The sequence below is a fragment of the Carcharodon carcharias genome, chromosome 13, assembly GCF_017639515.1.
Source record: "Carcharodon carcharias isolate sCarCar2 chromosome 13, sCarCar2.pri, whole genome shotgun sequence".
Lineage (NCBI taxonomy): Eukaryota > Metazoa > Chordata > Chondrichthyes > Lamniformes > Lamnidae > Carcharodon > Carcharodon carcharias.
In genome coordinates, this window is record NC_054479.1 from 59,261,858 (window position 1) to 59,276,403 (window position 14,546).

General features: G+C 44.4%; 11 non-coding genes across 11 annotated transcripts; all 11 read left to right on the forward strand.

Annotated features, from left to right (window-relative positions):
• Positions 1-125: 125 nt before the first annotated feature.
• Positions 126-244, forward strand: trnal-caa. The gene is made up of 2 exons: positions 126-163; positions 199-244. It is a non-coding gene; the product is annotated as a tRNA-Leu (tRNA).
• Positions 245-1,240: 996 nt separating this feature from the next.
• Positions 1,241-1,359, forward strand: trnal-caa. Its single transcript has 2 exons — positions 1,241-1,278; positions 1,314-1,359. It is a non-coding gene; the product is annotated as a tRNA-Leu (tRNA).
• A 2,111-nt stretch (positions 1,360-3,470) lies between these two features.
• On the forward strand, positions 3,471-3,589 carry trnal-caa. Its single transcript has 2 exons — positions 3,471-3,508; positions 3,544-3,589. It is a non-coding gene; the product is annotated as a tRNA-Leu (tRNA).
• Positions 3,590-4,585: 996 nt separating this feature from the next.
• Positions 4,586-4,704, forward strand: trnal-caa. Its single transcript has 2 exons — positions 4,586-4,623; positions 4,659-4,704. It is a non-coding gene; the product is annotated as a tRNA-Leu (tRNA).
• A 997-nt stretch (positions 4,705-5,701) lies between these two features.
• Positions 5,702-5,820, forward strand: trnal-caa. Its single transcript has 2 exons — positions 5,702-5,739; positions 5,775-5,820. It is a non-coding gene; the product is annotated as a tRNA-Leu (tRNA).
• A 996-nt stretch (positions 5,821-6,816) lies between these two features.
• Positions 6,817-6,935, forward strand: trnal-caa. Its single transcript has 2 exons — positions 6,817-6,854; positions 6,890-6,935. It is a non-coding gene; the product is annotated as a tRNA-Leu (tRNA).
• Positions 6,936-7,932: 997 nt separating this feature from the next.
• trnal-caa lies at positions 7,933-8,051 on the forward strand. The gene is made up of 2 exons: positions 7,933-7,970; positions 8,006-8,051. It is a non-coding gene; the product is annotated as a tRNA-Leu (tRNA).
• Positions 8,052-10,159: 2,108 nt separating this feature from the next.
• trnal-caa lies at positions 10,160-10,278 on the forward strand. The gene is made up of 2 exons: positions 10,160-10,197; positions 10,233-10,278. It is a non-coding gene; the product is annotated as a tRNA-Leu (tRNA).
• A 997-nt stretch (positions 10,279-11,275) lies between these two features.
• On the forward strand, positions 11,276-11,394 carry trnal-caa. Its single transcript has 2 exons — positions 11,276-11,313; positions 11,349-11,394. It is a non-coding gene; the product is annotated as a tRNA-Leu (tRNA).
• A 997-nt stretch (positions 11,395-12,391) lies between these two features.
• trnal-caa lies at positions 12,392-12,510 on the forward strand. The gene is made up of 2 exons: positions 12,392-12,429; positions 12,465-12,510. It is a non-coding gene; the product is annotated as a tRNA-Leu (tRNA).
• Positions 12,511-13,505: 995 nt separating this feature from the next.
• trnal-caa lies at positions 13,506-13,624 on the forward strand. Its single transcript has 2 exons — positions 13,506-13,543; positions 13,590-13,624. It is a non-coding gene; the product is annotated as a tRNA-Leu (tRNA).
• Positions 13,625-14,546: the final 922 nt, after the last annotated feature.

A 14,546-nucleotide genomic window follows, 5' to 3' on the forward strand; every position in this document is an offset into this window, starting at 1 on the left:
CCTGTTAAATCAAGCATGAGCAATTGATGGGTATGCTTTGTCACTGCAAAAGAGACAACGGTGTGCTCCAGTTCAGTTAGTGTACAGAATATGGAGCACACGTCACCCACATCAAACAATAACTTGTCAGGATGGCCGAGTGGTCTAAGACGCCAGACTCAAGGAGTGTGACTCCTTTCCTTGTAATGGCTTGGTGAATTCTGGTCCCTTTCTAGGGGCGTGGGTTCAAATCCCACTCCTGACATTATTTTTTCAAATGCTCTCGTCAGCTTACATTTCCTGCCAGATCTCCTGAAATTTGCGCCTGCTACATTATACCACTTCAACGCTATTTACGTCTCAATGCAAACACAAGTTACGCCTCCACAACCATGTCCATCACACACAGAACTTTACATGTAATATGCCTCATGCATCAAATCACACTTTTCACACAATCAAGACCCAAACTGCAAACACACCACTCTGAGCAAACTGCATTTATACCTAGCTCCTTGCTGCATTCCACATTGCAGTCTAGGACTGCATCTTTCAATGCCATGGCGTACACTGCTGTTTCTCAAACCCAGGCCAACTGTTTCGAACAATGCCACTTCTTCTACACAAAAACAACTCACTTCAACTCCCTTACTTTGGTAAGTACTTGCAAGGAATTCAGTGACTTTAACATTCCAACTCATCCCCGGATGTGAAGCACATTACTGACCAATGACATGCCTTTGAATGCTGGGCCTTTCAGGTGGTAATGTTCAGAGTAATACCATTGGCCAGGGGCACAGGGGCTGCAAATTCCCTTCGTTCAATTCCAATATTGGGAGCTGCTGCTCATTGACTGGTCTTCAGCCGTCGCAGGTCCATCACGTTAATGTCATGAAAAGAAAGTCATGTGAGTGAGAGGCTGGAATGTCCGCTTTGAAGGATTATGTCTTACTGCCGTGTTTTTTGAAGGACTTGTGTTCCAATGGCGACTGTGTTGCTTGCGTTTGGTCAAGATGGAAGCCAAAATGTGTCTCAAAAAATGATGTGTGCTGCAAGGTGGTAAAATGGCTGTTGCTGAATGAAAGCTGTGAGTCTGAAGTTTGTTTGTGGAGCAGGAAAGGAGAATTTTGTCACTGCCTGTTAAATCAAGCATGAGCAATTGATGGGTATGCTTTGTCACTGCAAAAGAGAAAACGGTGTGCTCCAGTTCAGTTAGTGTACAGAATATGGAGCACACGTCACCCACATCAAACCATAACTTGTCAGGATGGCCGAGTGGTCTAAGGCGCCAGACTCAAGGAGTGTGACTCCTTTCCTTGTAATGGCTTGGTGAATTCTGGTCCCTTTCTAGGGGCGTGGGTTCAAATCCCACTCCTGACATTAATTTTTCAAATGCTCTCGTCAGCTTACATTTCCTGCCAGATCTCCTGAAATTTGCGCCTGCTACATTATACCACTTCAACGCTATTTACGTCTCAATGCAAACACAAGTTACGCCTCCACAACCATGTCCATCAGACACAGAACTTTACATGTAATATGCCTCATGCATCAAATCACACTTTTCACACAATCAAGACCCAAACTGCAAACACACCACTCTGAGCAAACTGCATTTATACCTGGCTCCTTGCTGCATTCCACATTGCTGTCTAGGACTGCATCTTTCAATGCCTTGGCATACACTGCTGTTTCTCAAACCCAGGCCAACTGTTTCGAACAATGCCACTTCTTCTACACAAAAACAACTCACTTCAACTCCCTTACTTTGGTAAGTACTTGCAAGGAATTCAGTGACTTTAACATTCCAACTCATCCCCGGATGTGAAGCACATTACTGACCAATGACATGCCTTTGAATGCTGGGCCTTTCAGGTGGTAATGTTCAGAGTAATACCATTGGCCAGGGGCACAGGGGCTGCAAATTCCCTTCGTTCAATTCCAATATTGGGAGCTGGTTCTCATTGACTGGACTTCAGCCGTCGCAGGTCCATCACGTTAATGTCATGAAAAGAAAGTCATGTGAGTGAGAGGCTGGAATGTCCGCTTTGAAGGATTATGTCTTACTGCCGTGTTTTTTGAAGGACTTGTGTTCCAATGGCGACTGTGTTGCTTGCGTTTGGTCAAGATGGAAGCCAAAATGTGTCTCAAAAAATGATGTGTGCTGCAAGGTGGTAAAACGGCTGTTGCTGAATGAAAGCTGTGAGTCTGAAGTTTGTTTGTGGAGCAGGAAAGGAGAATTTTGTCACTGCCTGTTAAATCAAGCATGAGCAATTGATGGGTATGCTTTGTCACTGCAAAAGAGACAACGGTGTGCTCCAGTTCAGTTAGTGTACAGAATATGGAGCACACGTCACCAACATCAAACAATAACTTGTCAGGATTCCCAAGTGGTCTAAGGCGCCAGACTCAAGGAGTGTGATTCCTTTCCTTGTAATGGCTTGGTGAATTCTGGTCTCATTCTAGGGATGTGGGTTCAAATGCCACTCCTGACATTAATTTTTCAAATGCTCTCGTCAGCTTACATTTCCTGCCAGCTCTCCTGAAATTTGCGCCTGCTACATTATACCACTTCAACGCTATTTACGTCTCAATGCAAACACAAGTTACGCCTCCACAACCATGTCCATCAGACACAGAACTTTACATGTAATATGCCTCATGCATCAAATCACACTTTTCACACAATCAAGACCCAAACTGCAAACACACCACTCTGAGCAAACTGCATTTATACCTGGCTCCTTGCTGTATTCCACATTGCTGTCTAGGACTGCATCTTTCAATGCCTTGGCATACACTGCTGTTTCTCAAACCCAGGCCAACTGTTTCGAACAATGCCACTTCTTCTACACAAAAACAACTCACTTCAACTCCCTTACTTTGGTAAGTACTTGCAAGGAATTCAGTGACTTTAACATTCCAACTCATCCCCGGATGTGAAGCACATTACTGACCAATGACATGCCTTTGAATGCTGGGCCTTTCAGGTGGTAATGTTCAGAGTAATACCATTGGCCAGGGGCACAGGGGCTGCAAATTCCCTTCGTTCAATTCCAATATTGGGAGCTGCTGCTCATTGACTGGTCTTCAGCCGTCACAGGTCCATCACGTTAATGTCATGAAAAGAAAGTCATGTGAGTGAGAGGCTGGAATGTCCGCTTTGAAGGATTATGTCTTACTGCCGTGTTTTTTGAAGGACTTGTGTTCCAATGGTGACTGTGTTGCTTGCGTTTGGTCAAGATGGAAGCCAAAATGTGTCTCAAAAAATGATGTGTGCTGCAAGGTGGTAAAATGGCTGTTGCTGAATGAAAGCTGTGAGTCTGAAGTTTGTTTGTGGAGCAGGAAAGGAGAATTTTGTCACTGCCTGTTAAATCAAGCATGAGCAATTGATGGGTATGCTTTGTCACTGCAAAAGAGACAACGGTATGCTCCAGTTCAGTTAGTGTACAGAATATGGAGCACACGTCACCCACATCAAACCATAACTTGTCAGGATGGCTGAGTGGTCTAAGGCGCCAGACTCAAGGAGTGTGACTCCTTTCCTTGTAATGGCTTGGTGAATTCTGGTCCCTTTCTAGGGGCGTGGGTTCAAATCCCACTCCTGACATTGATTTTTTCAAATGCTCTCGTCAGCTTACATTTCCTGCCAGATCTCCTGAAATTTGCGCCTGCTACATTATACCACTTCAACGCTATTTACGTCTCAATGCAAACACAAGTTACGCCTCCACAACCATGTCCATCACACACAGAACTTTACATGTAATATGCCTCATGCATCAAATCACACTTTTCACACAATCAAGACCCAAACTGCAAACACACCACTCTGAGCAAACTGCATTTATACCTAGCTCCTTGCTGCATTCCACATTGCAGTCTAGGACTGCATCTTTCAATGCCATGGCGTACACTGCTGTTTCTCAAACCCAGGCCAACTGTTTCGAACAATGCCACTTCTTCTACACAAAAACAACTCACTTCAACTCCCTTACTTTGGTAAGTACTTGCAAGGAATTCAGTGACTTTAACATTCCAACTCAACCCGGATGTGAAGCACATTACTGACCAATGACATGCCTTTGAATGCTGGGCCTTTCAGGTGGTAATGTTCAGAGTAATACCATTGGCCAGGGGCACAGGGGCTGCAAATTCCCTTCGTTCAATTCCAATATTGGGAGCTGGTTCTCATTGACTGGACTTCAGCCGTCGCAGGTCCATCACGTTAATGTCATGAAAAGAAAGTCATGTGAGTGAGAGGCTGGAATGTCCGCTTTGAAGGATTATGCCTTACTGCCGTGTTTTTTGAAGGACTTGTGTTCCAATGGCGACTGTGTTGCTTGCGTCTGGTCAAGATGGAAGCCAAAATGTGTCTCAAAAAATGATGTGTGCTGCAAGGTGGTAAAATGGCTGTTGCTGAATGAAAGCTGTGAGTCTGAAGGTTGTTTGTGGAGCAGGAAAGGAGAATTTTGTCACTGCCTGTTAAATCAAGCATGAGCAATTGATGGGTATGCTTTGTCACTGCAAAAGAGACAACGGTGTGCTCCAGTTCAGTTAGTGTACAGAATATGGAGCACACGTCACCCACATCAAACAATAACTTGTCAGGATGGCCGAGTGGTCTAAGACGCCAGACTCAAGGAGTGTGACTCCTTTCCTTGTAATGGCTTGGTGAATTCTGGTCCCTTTCTAGGGGCGTGGGTTCAAATCCCACTCCTGACATTAATCTTTTCAAATGCTCTCGTCAGCTTACATTTCCTGCCAGATCTCCTGAAATTTGCGCCTGCTACATTATACCACTTCAACGCTATTTACGTCTCAATGCAAACACAAGTTACGCCTCCACAACCATGTCCATCACACACAGAACTTTACATGTAATATGCCTCATGCATCAAATCACACTTTTCACACAATCAAGACCCAAACTGCAAACACACCACTCTGAGCAAACTGCATTTATACCTGGCTCCTTGCTGTATTCCACATTGCAGTCTAGGACTGCATCTTTCAATGCCATGGCGTACACTGCTGTTTCTCAAACCCAGGCCAACTGTTTCGAACAATGCCACTTCTTCTACACAAAAACAACTCACTTCAACTCCCTTACTTTGGTAAGTACTTGCAAGGAATTCAGTGACTTTAACATTCCAACTCATCCCCGGATGTGAAGCACATTACTGACCAATGACATGCCTTTGAATGCTGGGCCTTTCAGGTGGTAATGTTCAGAGTAATACCATTGGCCAGGGGCACAGGGGCTGCAAATTCCCTTCGTTCAATTCCAATATTGGGAGCTGGTTCTCATTGACTGGACTTCAGCCGTCGCAGGTCCATCACGTTAATGTCATGAAAAGAAAGTCATGTGAGTGAGAGGCTGGAATGTCCGCTTTGAAGGATTATGTCTTACTGCCGTGTTTTTTGAAGGACTTGTGTTCCAATGGCGACTGTGTTGCTTGCGTTTGGTCAAGATGGAAGCCAAAATGTGTCTCAAAAAATGATGTGTGCTGCAAGGTGGTAAAATGGCTGTTGCTGAATGAAAGCTGTGAGTCTGAAGTTTGTTTGTGGAGCAGGAAAGGAGAATTTTGTCACTGCCTGTTAAATCAAGCACGAGCAATTGATGGGTATGCTTTGTCACTGCAAAAGAGACAACGGTGTGCTCCAGTTCAGTTAGTGTACAGAATATGGAGCACACGTCACCCACACCAAATAATAACTTGTCAGGATGGCCGAGTGGTCTAAGGCGCCAGACTCAAGGAGTGTGACCCCTTTTCTTGTAATGGCTTGGTGAATTCTGGTCCCTTTCTAGGGGCGTGGGTTCAAATCCCCCTCCTGACATTAATTTTTTCAAATGCTCTCGTCAGCTTACATTTCCTGACAGATCTCCTGAAATTTGCGCCTGCTACATTATACCACTTCAACGCTATTTACGTCTCAATGCAAACACAAGTTACGCCTCCACAACCATGTCCATCACACACAGAACTTTACATGTAATATGCCTCATGCATCATATCACACTTTTCACACAATCAAGACCCAAACTGCAAACACACCACTCTGAGCAAACTGCATTTATACCTAGCTCCTTGCTGCATTCCACATTGCAGTCTAGGACTGCATCTTTCAATGCCATGGCGTACACTGCTGTTTCTCAAACCCAGGCCAACTGTTTCGAACAATGCCACTTCTTCTACACAAAAACAACTCACTTCAACTCCCTTACTTTGGTAAGTACTTGCAAGGAATTCAGTGACTTTAACATTCCAACTCAACCCGGATGTGAAGCACATTACTGACCAATGACATGCCTTTGAATGCTGGGCCTTTCAGGTGGTAATGTTCAGAGTAATACCATTGGCCAGGGGCACAGGGGCTGCAAATTCCCTTCGTTCAATTCCAATATTGGGAGCTGGTTCTCATTGACTGGACTTCAGCCGTCGCAGGTCCATCACGTTAATGTCATGAAAAGAAAGTCATGTGAGTGAGAGGCTGGAATGTCCGCTTTGAAGGATTATGTCTTACTGCCGTGTTTTTTGAAGGACTTGTGTTCCAATGGCGACTGTGTTGCTTGCGTTTGGTCAAGATGGAAGCCAAAATGTGTCTCAAAAAATGATGTGTGCTGCAAGGTGGTAAAATGGCTGTTGCTGAATGAAAGCTGTGAGTCTGAAGGTTGTTTGTGGAGCAGGAAAGGAGAATTTTGTCACTGCCTGTTAAATCAAGCATGAGCAATTGATGGGTATGCTTTGTCACTGCAAAAGAGACAACGGTGTGCTCCAGTTCAGTTAGTGTACAGAATATGGAGCACACGTCACCCACATCAAACAATAACTTGTCAGGATGGCCGAGTGGTCTAAGACGCCAGACTCAAGGAGTGTGACTCCTTTCCTTGTAATGGCTTGGTGAATTCTGGTCCCTTTCTAGAGGCGTGGGTTCAAATCCCACTCCTGACATTAGTCTTTTCAAATGCTCTCGTCAGCTTACATTTCCTGCCAGATCTCCTGAAATTTGCGCCTGCTACATTATACCACTTCAACGCTATTTACGTCTCAATGCAAACACAAGTTACGCCTCCACAACCATGTCCATCACACACAGAACTTTACATGTAATATGCCTCATGCATCAAATCACACTTTTCACACAATCAAGACCCAAACTGCAAACACACCACTCTGAGCAAACTGCATTTATACCTAGCTCCTTGCTGCATTCCACATTGCAGTCTAGGACTGCATCTTTCAATGCCATGGCGTACACTGCTGTTTCTCAAACCCAGGCCAACTGTTTCGAACAATGCCACTTCTTCTACACAAAAACAACTCACTTCAACTCCCTTACTTTGATAAGTAATTGCAAGGAATTCAGTGACTTTAACATTCCAACTCATCCCCGGATGTGAAGCACATTACTGACCAATGACATGCCTTTGAATGCTGGGCCTTTCAGGTGGTAATGTTCAGAGTAATACCATTGTCCAGGGGCACAGGGGCTGCAAATTCCCTTCGTTCAATTCCAATATTTGGAGCTGGTTCTCATTGACTGGACTTCAGCCGTCGCAGGTCCATCACGTTAATGTCATGAAAAGAAAGTCATGTGAGTGAGAGGCTGGAATGTCCGCTTTGAAGGATTATGTCTTACTGCCGTGTTTTTTGAAGGACTTGTGTTCCAATGGCGACTGTGTTGCTTGCGTTTGGTCAAGATGGAAGCCAAAATGTGTCTCAAAAAATGATGTGTGCTGCAAGGTGGTAAAATGGCTGTTGCTGAATGAAAGCTGTGAGTCTGAAGTTTGTTTGTGGAGCAGGAAAGGAGAATTTTGTCACTGCCTGTTAAATCAAGCATGAGCAATTGATGGGTATGCTTTGTCACTGCAAAAGAGAAAATGGTGTGCTCCAGTTCAGTTAGTGTACAGAATATGGAGCACACGTCACCCACCTTAAACCATAACTTGTCAGGATGGCCGAGTGGTCTAAGGCGCCAGACTCAAGGAGTGTGACTCCTTTCCATGTAATGGCTTGGTGAATTCTGGTCCCTTTCTAGGGGCGTGGGTTCAAATCCCACTCCTGACATTAATTTTTTCAAATGCTCTCGTCAGCTTACATTTCCTGCCAGATCTCCTGAAATTTGCGCCTGCTACATTATACCACTTCAACGCTATTTACGTCTCAATGCAAACACAAGTTACGCCTCCACAACCATGTTCATCAGACACAGAACTTTACATGTAATATGCCTCATGCATCAAATCACACTTTTCACACAATCAAGACCCAAACTGCAAACACACCACTCTGAGCAAAGTGCATTTATACCTGGCTCCTTGCTGTATTCCACATTGCTGTCTAGGACTGCATCTTTCAATGCCTTGGCATACACTGCTGTTTCTCAAACCCAGGCCAACTGTTTCGAACAATGCCACTTCTTCTACACAAAAACAACTCACTTCAACTCCCTTACTTTGGTAAGTACTTGCAAGGAATTCAGTGACTTTAACATTCCAACTCAACCCGGATGTGAAGCACATTACTGACCAATGACATGCCTTTGAATGCTGGGCCTTTCAGGTGGTAATGTTCAGAGTAATACCATTGGCCAGGGGCACAGGGGCTGCAAATTCCCTTCGTTCAATTCCAATATTGGGAGCTGGTTCTCATTGACTGGACTTCAGCCGTCGCAGGTCCATCACGTTAATGTCATGAAAAGAAAGTCATGTGAATGAGAGGCTGGAATGTCCGCTTTGAAGGATTATGTCTTACTGCCGTGTTTTTTGAAGGACTTGTGTTCCAATGGCGACTGTGTTGCTTGCGTCTGGTCAAGATGGAAGCCAAAATGTGTCTCAAAAAATGATGTGTGCTGCAAGGTGGTTAAACGGCTTTTGATGAATGAAAGCTGTGAGTCTGAAGGTTGTTTGTGGAGCAGGAAAGGAGAATTTTGTCACTGCCTGTTAAATCAAGCACGAGCAATTGATGGGTATGCTTTGTCACTGCAAAAGAGACAACGGTGTGCTCCAGTTCAGTTAGTGTACAGAATATGGAGCACACGTCACCCACATCCAACAATAACTTGTCAGGATGGCCGAGTGGTCTAAAGCGCCAGATTCAAGGAGTGTGATTCCTTTCCTTGTTATTGCTTGGTGAATTCTGTTCCCTTTCTTTGGGCATGGGTTCAAATCCCACTCCTGACATTAATTTTTCAAATGCTTTCGTCAGCTTACATTTCCTGACATCTCTCCTGAAATTTGCGCCTGCCACATGGTACCACTTCAACGCTATTTACGTCTCAATACAAACACAAGTTACGCCTCCACAACCATGTCCATCACAAAACTTTACATGTAATATGGTTCATGCATCAAATCACACTTTTAACACAATCAAGACCCAAACTGCAAACACACCACTCTGAGCAAACTGCATTTATACCTGGCTCCTTGCTGTATTCCACATTGCTGTCTAGGACTGCATCTTTCAATGCCTTGGCATACACTGCTGTTTCTCAAACCCAGGCCAACTGTTTCGAACAATGCCACTTCTTCTACACAAAAACAACTCACTTCAACTCCCTTACTTTGGTAAGTACTTGCAAGGAATTCAGTGACTTTAACATTCCAACTCATCCCCGGAGGTGAAGCACATTACTGACCAATGACATGCCTTTGAATGCTGGGCCTTTCAGGTGGTAATGTTCAGAGTAATACCATTGGCCAGGGGCACAGGGGCTGCAAATTCCCTTCGTTCAATTCCAATATTGGGAGCTGCTGCTCATTGACTGGTCTTCAGCCGTCACAGGTCCATCACGTTAATGTCATGAATAGAAAGTCATGTGAGTGAGAGGCTGGAATGTCCGCTTTGAAGGATTATGTCTTACTGCCGTGTTTTTTGAAGGACTTGTGTTCCAATGGTGACTGTGTTGCTTGCGTTTGGTCAAGATGGAAGCCAAAATGTGTCTCAAAAAATGATGTGTGCTGCAAGGTGGTAAAATGGCTGTTGCTGAATGAAAGCTGTGAGTCTGAAGTTTGTTTGTGGAGCAGGAAAGGAGAATTTTGTCACTGCCTGTTAAATCAAGCATGAGCAATTGATGGGTATGCTTTGTCACTGCAAAAGAGAAAATGGTGTGCTCCAGTTCAGTTAGTGTACAGAATATGGAGCACACGTCACCCACCTTCAAACCATAACTTGTCAGGATGGCCGAGTGGTCTAAGGCGCCAGACTCAAGGAGTGTGACTCCTTTCCATGTAATGGCTTGGTGAATTCTGGTCCCTTTCTAGGGGCGTGGGTTCAAATCCCACTCCTGACATTAATTTTTTCAAATGCTCTCGTCAGCTTACATTTCCTGCCAGATCTCCTGAAATTTGCGCCTGCTACATTATACCACTTCAACGCTATTTACGTCTCAATGCAAACACAAGTTACGCCTCCACAACCATGTTCATCAGACACAGAACTTTACATGTAATATGCCTCATGCATCAAATCACACTTTTCACACAATCAAGACCCAAACTGCAAACACACCACTCTGAGCAAAGTGCATTTATACCTGGCTCCTTGCTGTATTCCACATTGCTGTCTAGGACTGCATCTTTCAATGCCTTGGCATACACTGCTGTTTCTCAAACCCAGGCCAACTGTTTCGAACAATGCCACTTCTTCTACACAAAAACAACTCACTTCAACTCCCTTACTTTGGTAAGTACTTGCAAGGAATTCAGTGACTTTAACATTCCAACTCATCCCCGGATGTGAAGCACATTACTGACCAATGACATGCCTTTGAATGCTGGGCCTTTCAGGTGGTAATGTTCAGAGTAATACCATTGGCCAGGGGCACAGGGGCTGCAAATTCCCTTCGTTCAATTCCAATATTGGGAGCTGCTGCTCATTGACTGGTCTTCAGCCGTCACAGGTCCATCATGTTAATGTTATGAAAAGAAAGTCATGTGAGTGAGAGGCTGGAATGTCCGCTTTGAAGGATTATGCCTTACTGCCGTGTTTTTTGAAGGACTTGTGTTCCAATGGCGACTGTGTTGCTTGCGTTTGGTCAAGATGGAAGCCAAAATGTGTCTCAAAAAATGATGTGTGCTGCAAGGTGGTAAAATGGCTGTTGCTGAATAAAAGCTGTGAGTCTGAAGTTTGTTTGTGGAGCAGGAAAGGAGAATTTTGTCACTGCCTGTTAAATCAAGCATGAGCAATTGATGGGTATGCTTTGTCACTGCAAAAGAGACAACGGTATGCTCCAGTTCAGTTAGTGTACAGAATATGGAGCACACGTCACCCACATCAAACCATAACTTGTCAGGATGGCTGAGTGGTCTAAGGCGCCAGACTCAAGGAGTGTGACTCCTTTCCTTGTAATGGCTTGGTGAATTCTGGTCCCTTTCTAGGGGTGTGGGTTCAAATCCCACTCCTGGCATTAATTTTTTCAAATGCTCTCGTCAGCTTACATTTCCTGCCAGATCTCCTGAAATTTGCGCCTGCTACATTGTACCACTTCAACGCTATTTACGTCTCAATGCAAACACAAGTTACGCCTCCACAACCATGTCCATCAGACACAGAACTTTACATGTAATATGCCTCATGCATCAAATCACATTTTTCACACAATCAAGACCCAAACTGCAAACACACCACTCTGAGCAAACTGCATTTGTACCTAGCTCCTTGCTGCATTCCACATTGCAGTCTAGGACTGCATCTTTCAATGCCATGGCGTACACTGCTGTTTCTCAAACCCAGGCCAACTGTTTCGAACAATGCCACTTCTTCTACACAAAAACAACTCACTTCAACTCCCTTACTTTGATAAGTAATTGCAAGGAATTCAGTGACTTTAACATTCCAACTCATCCCCGGATGTGAAGCACATTACTGACCAATGACATGCCTTTGAATGCTGGGCCGTTCAGGTGGTAATGTTCAGAGTAATACCATTGTCCAGGGGCACAGGGGCTGCAAATTCCCTTCGTTCAATTCCAATATTTGGAGCTGGTTCTCATTGACTGGACTTCAGCCGTCACAGGTCCATCACGTTAATGTCATGAAAAGAAAGTCATGTGAGTGAGAGGCTGGAATGTCCGCTTTGAAGGATTATGTCTTACTGCCGTGTTTTTTGAAGGACTTGTGTTCCAATGGCGACTGTGTTGCTTGCGTTTGGTCAAGATGGAAGCCAAAATGTGTCTCAAAAAATGATGTGTGCTGCAAGGTGGTAAAATGGCTGTTGCTGAATGAAAGCTGTGAGTCTGAAGTTTGTTTGTGGAGCAGGAAAGGAGAATTTTGTCACTGCCTGTTAAATCAAGCATGAGCAATTGATGGGTATGCTTTGTCACTGCAAAAGAGAAAATGGTGTGCTCCAGTTCAGTTAGTGTACAGAATATGGAGCACACGTCACCCACCTTAAACCATAACTTGTCAGGATGGCTGAGTGGTCTAAGGTGCCAGACTCAAGGAGTGTGACTCCTTTCCTTGTAATGGCTTGGTGAATTCTGGTCCCTTTCTAGGGGTGTGGGTTCAAATCCCACTCCTGGCATTAATTTTTTCAAATGCTCTCGTCAGCTTACATTTCCTGCCAGATCTCCTGAAATTTGCGCCTGCTACATTATACCACTTCAACGCTATTTACGTCTCAATGCAAACACAAGTTACGCCTCCACAACCATGTCATCAGACACAGAACTTTACATGTAATATGCCTCATGCATCAAATCACACTTTTCACACAATCAAGACCCAAACTGCAAACACACCACTCTGAGCAAAGTGCATTTATACCTGGCTCCTTGCTGTATTCCACATTGCTGTCTAGGACTGCATCTTTCAATGCCTTGGCATACACTGCTGTTTCTCAAACCCAGGCCAACTGTTTCGAACAATGCCACTTCTTCTACACAAAAACAACTCACTTCAACTCCCTTACTTTGGTAAGTACTTGCAAGGAATTCAGTGACTTTAACATTCCAACTCAACCCGGATGTGAAGCACATTACTGACCAATGACATGCCTTTGAATGCTGGGCCTTTCAGGTGGTAATGTTCAGAGTAATACCATTGGCCAGGGGCACAGGGGCTGCAAATTCCCTTCGTTCAATTCCAATATTGGGAGCTGGTTCTCATTGACTGGACTTCAGCCGTCAGAGGTCCATCACGTTAATGTTATGAAAAGAAAGTCATGTGAGTGAGAGGCTGGAATGTCCGCTTTGAAGGATTATGTCTTACTGCCGTGTTTTTTGAAGGACTTGTGTTCCAATGGCGACTGTGTTGCTTGCGTTTGGTCAAGATGGAAGCCAAAATGTGTCTCAAAAAATGATGTGTGCTGCAAGGTGGTAAAATGGCTGTTGCTGAATGAAAGCTGTGAGTCTGAAGGTTGTTTGTGGAGCAGGAAAGGAGAATTTTGTCACTGCCTGTTAAATCAAGCATGAGCAATTGATGGGTATGCTTTGTCACTGCAAAAGAGACAACGGTGTGCTCCAGTTCAGTTAGTGTACAGAATATGGAGCACACGTCACCCACATCAAACCATAACTTGTCAGGATGGCTGAGTGGTCTAAGGCGCCAGACTCAAGGAGTGTGACTCCTTTCCTTGTAATGGCTTGGTGAATTCTGGTCCCTTTCTTGGGGTGTGGGTTCAAATCCCACTCCTGACATTGATTTTTTCAAATGCTCTCGTCAGCTTACATTTCCTGCCAGATCTCCTGAAATTTGCGCCTGCTACATTATACCACTTCAACGCTATTTACGTCTCAATGCAAACACAAGTTACGCCTCCACAACCATGTCCATCAGACACAGAACTTTACATGTAATATGCCTCATGCATCAAATCACACTTTTCACACAATCAAGACCCAAACTGCAAACACACCACTCTGAGCAAACTGCATTTATACCTAGCTCCTTGCTGCATTCCACATTGCAGTCTAGGACTGCATCTTTCAATGCCATGGCGTACACTGCTGTTTCTCAAACCCAGGCCAACTGTTTCGAACAATGCCACTTCTTCTACACAAAAACAACTCACTTCAACTCCCTTACTTTGATAAGTAATTGCAAGGAATTCAGTGACTTTAACATTCCAACTCATCCCCGGATGTGAAGCACATTACTGACCAATGACATGCCTTTGAATGCTGGGCCTTTCAGGTGGTAATGTTCAGAGTAATACCATTGTCCAGGGGCACAGGGGCTGCAAATTCCCTTCGTTCAATTCCAATATTGGAGCTGGTTCTCATTGACTGGACTTCAGCCGTCACAGGTCCATCACGTTAATGTCATGAAAAGAAAGTCATGTGAGTGAGAGGCTGGAATGTCCGCTTTGAAGGATTATGTCTTACTGCCGTGTTTTTTGAAGGACTTGTGTTCCAATGGCGACTGTGTTGCTTGCGTTTGGTCAAGATGGAAGCCAAAATGTGTCTCAAAAAATGATGTGTGCTGCAAGGTGGTAAAATGGCTGTTGCTGAATGAAAGCTGTGAGTCTGAAGTTTGTTTGTGGAGCAGGAAAGGAGAATTTTGTCACTGCCTGTTAAATCAAGCATGAGCAATTGATGGGTATGCTTTGTCACTGCAAAA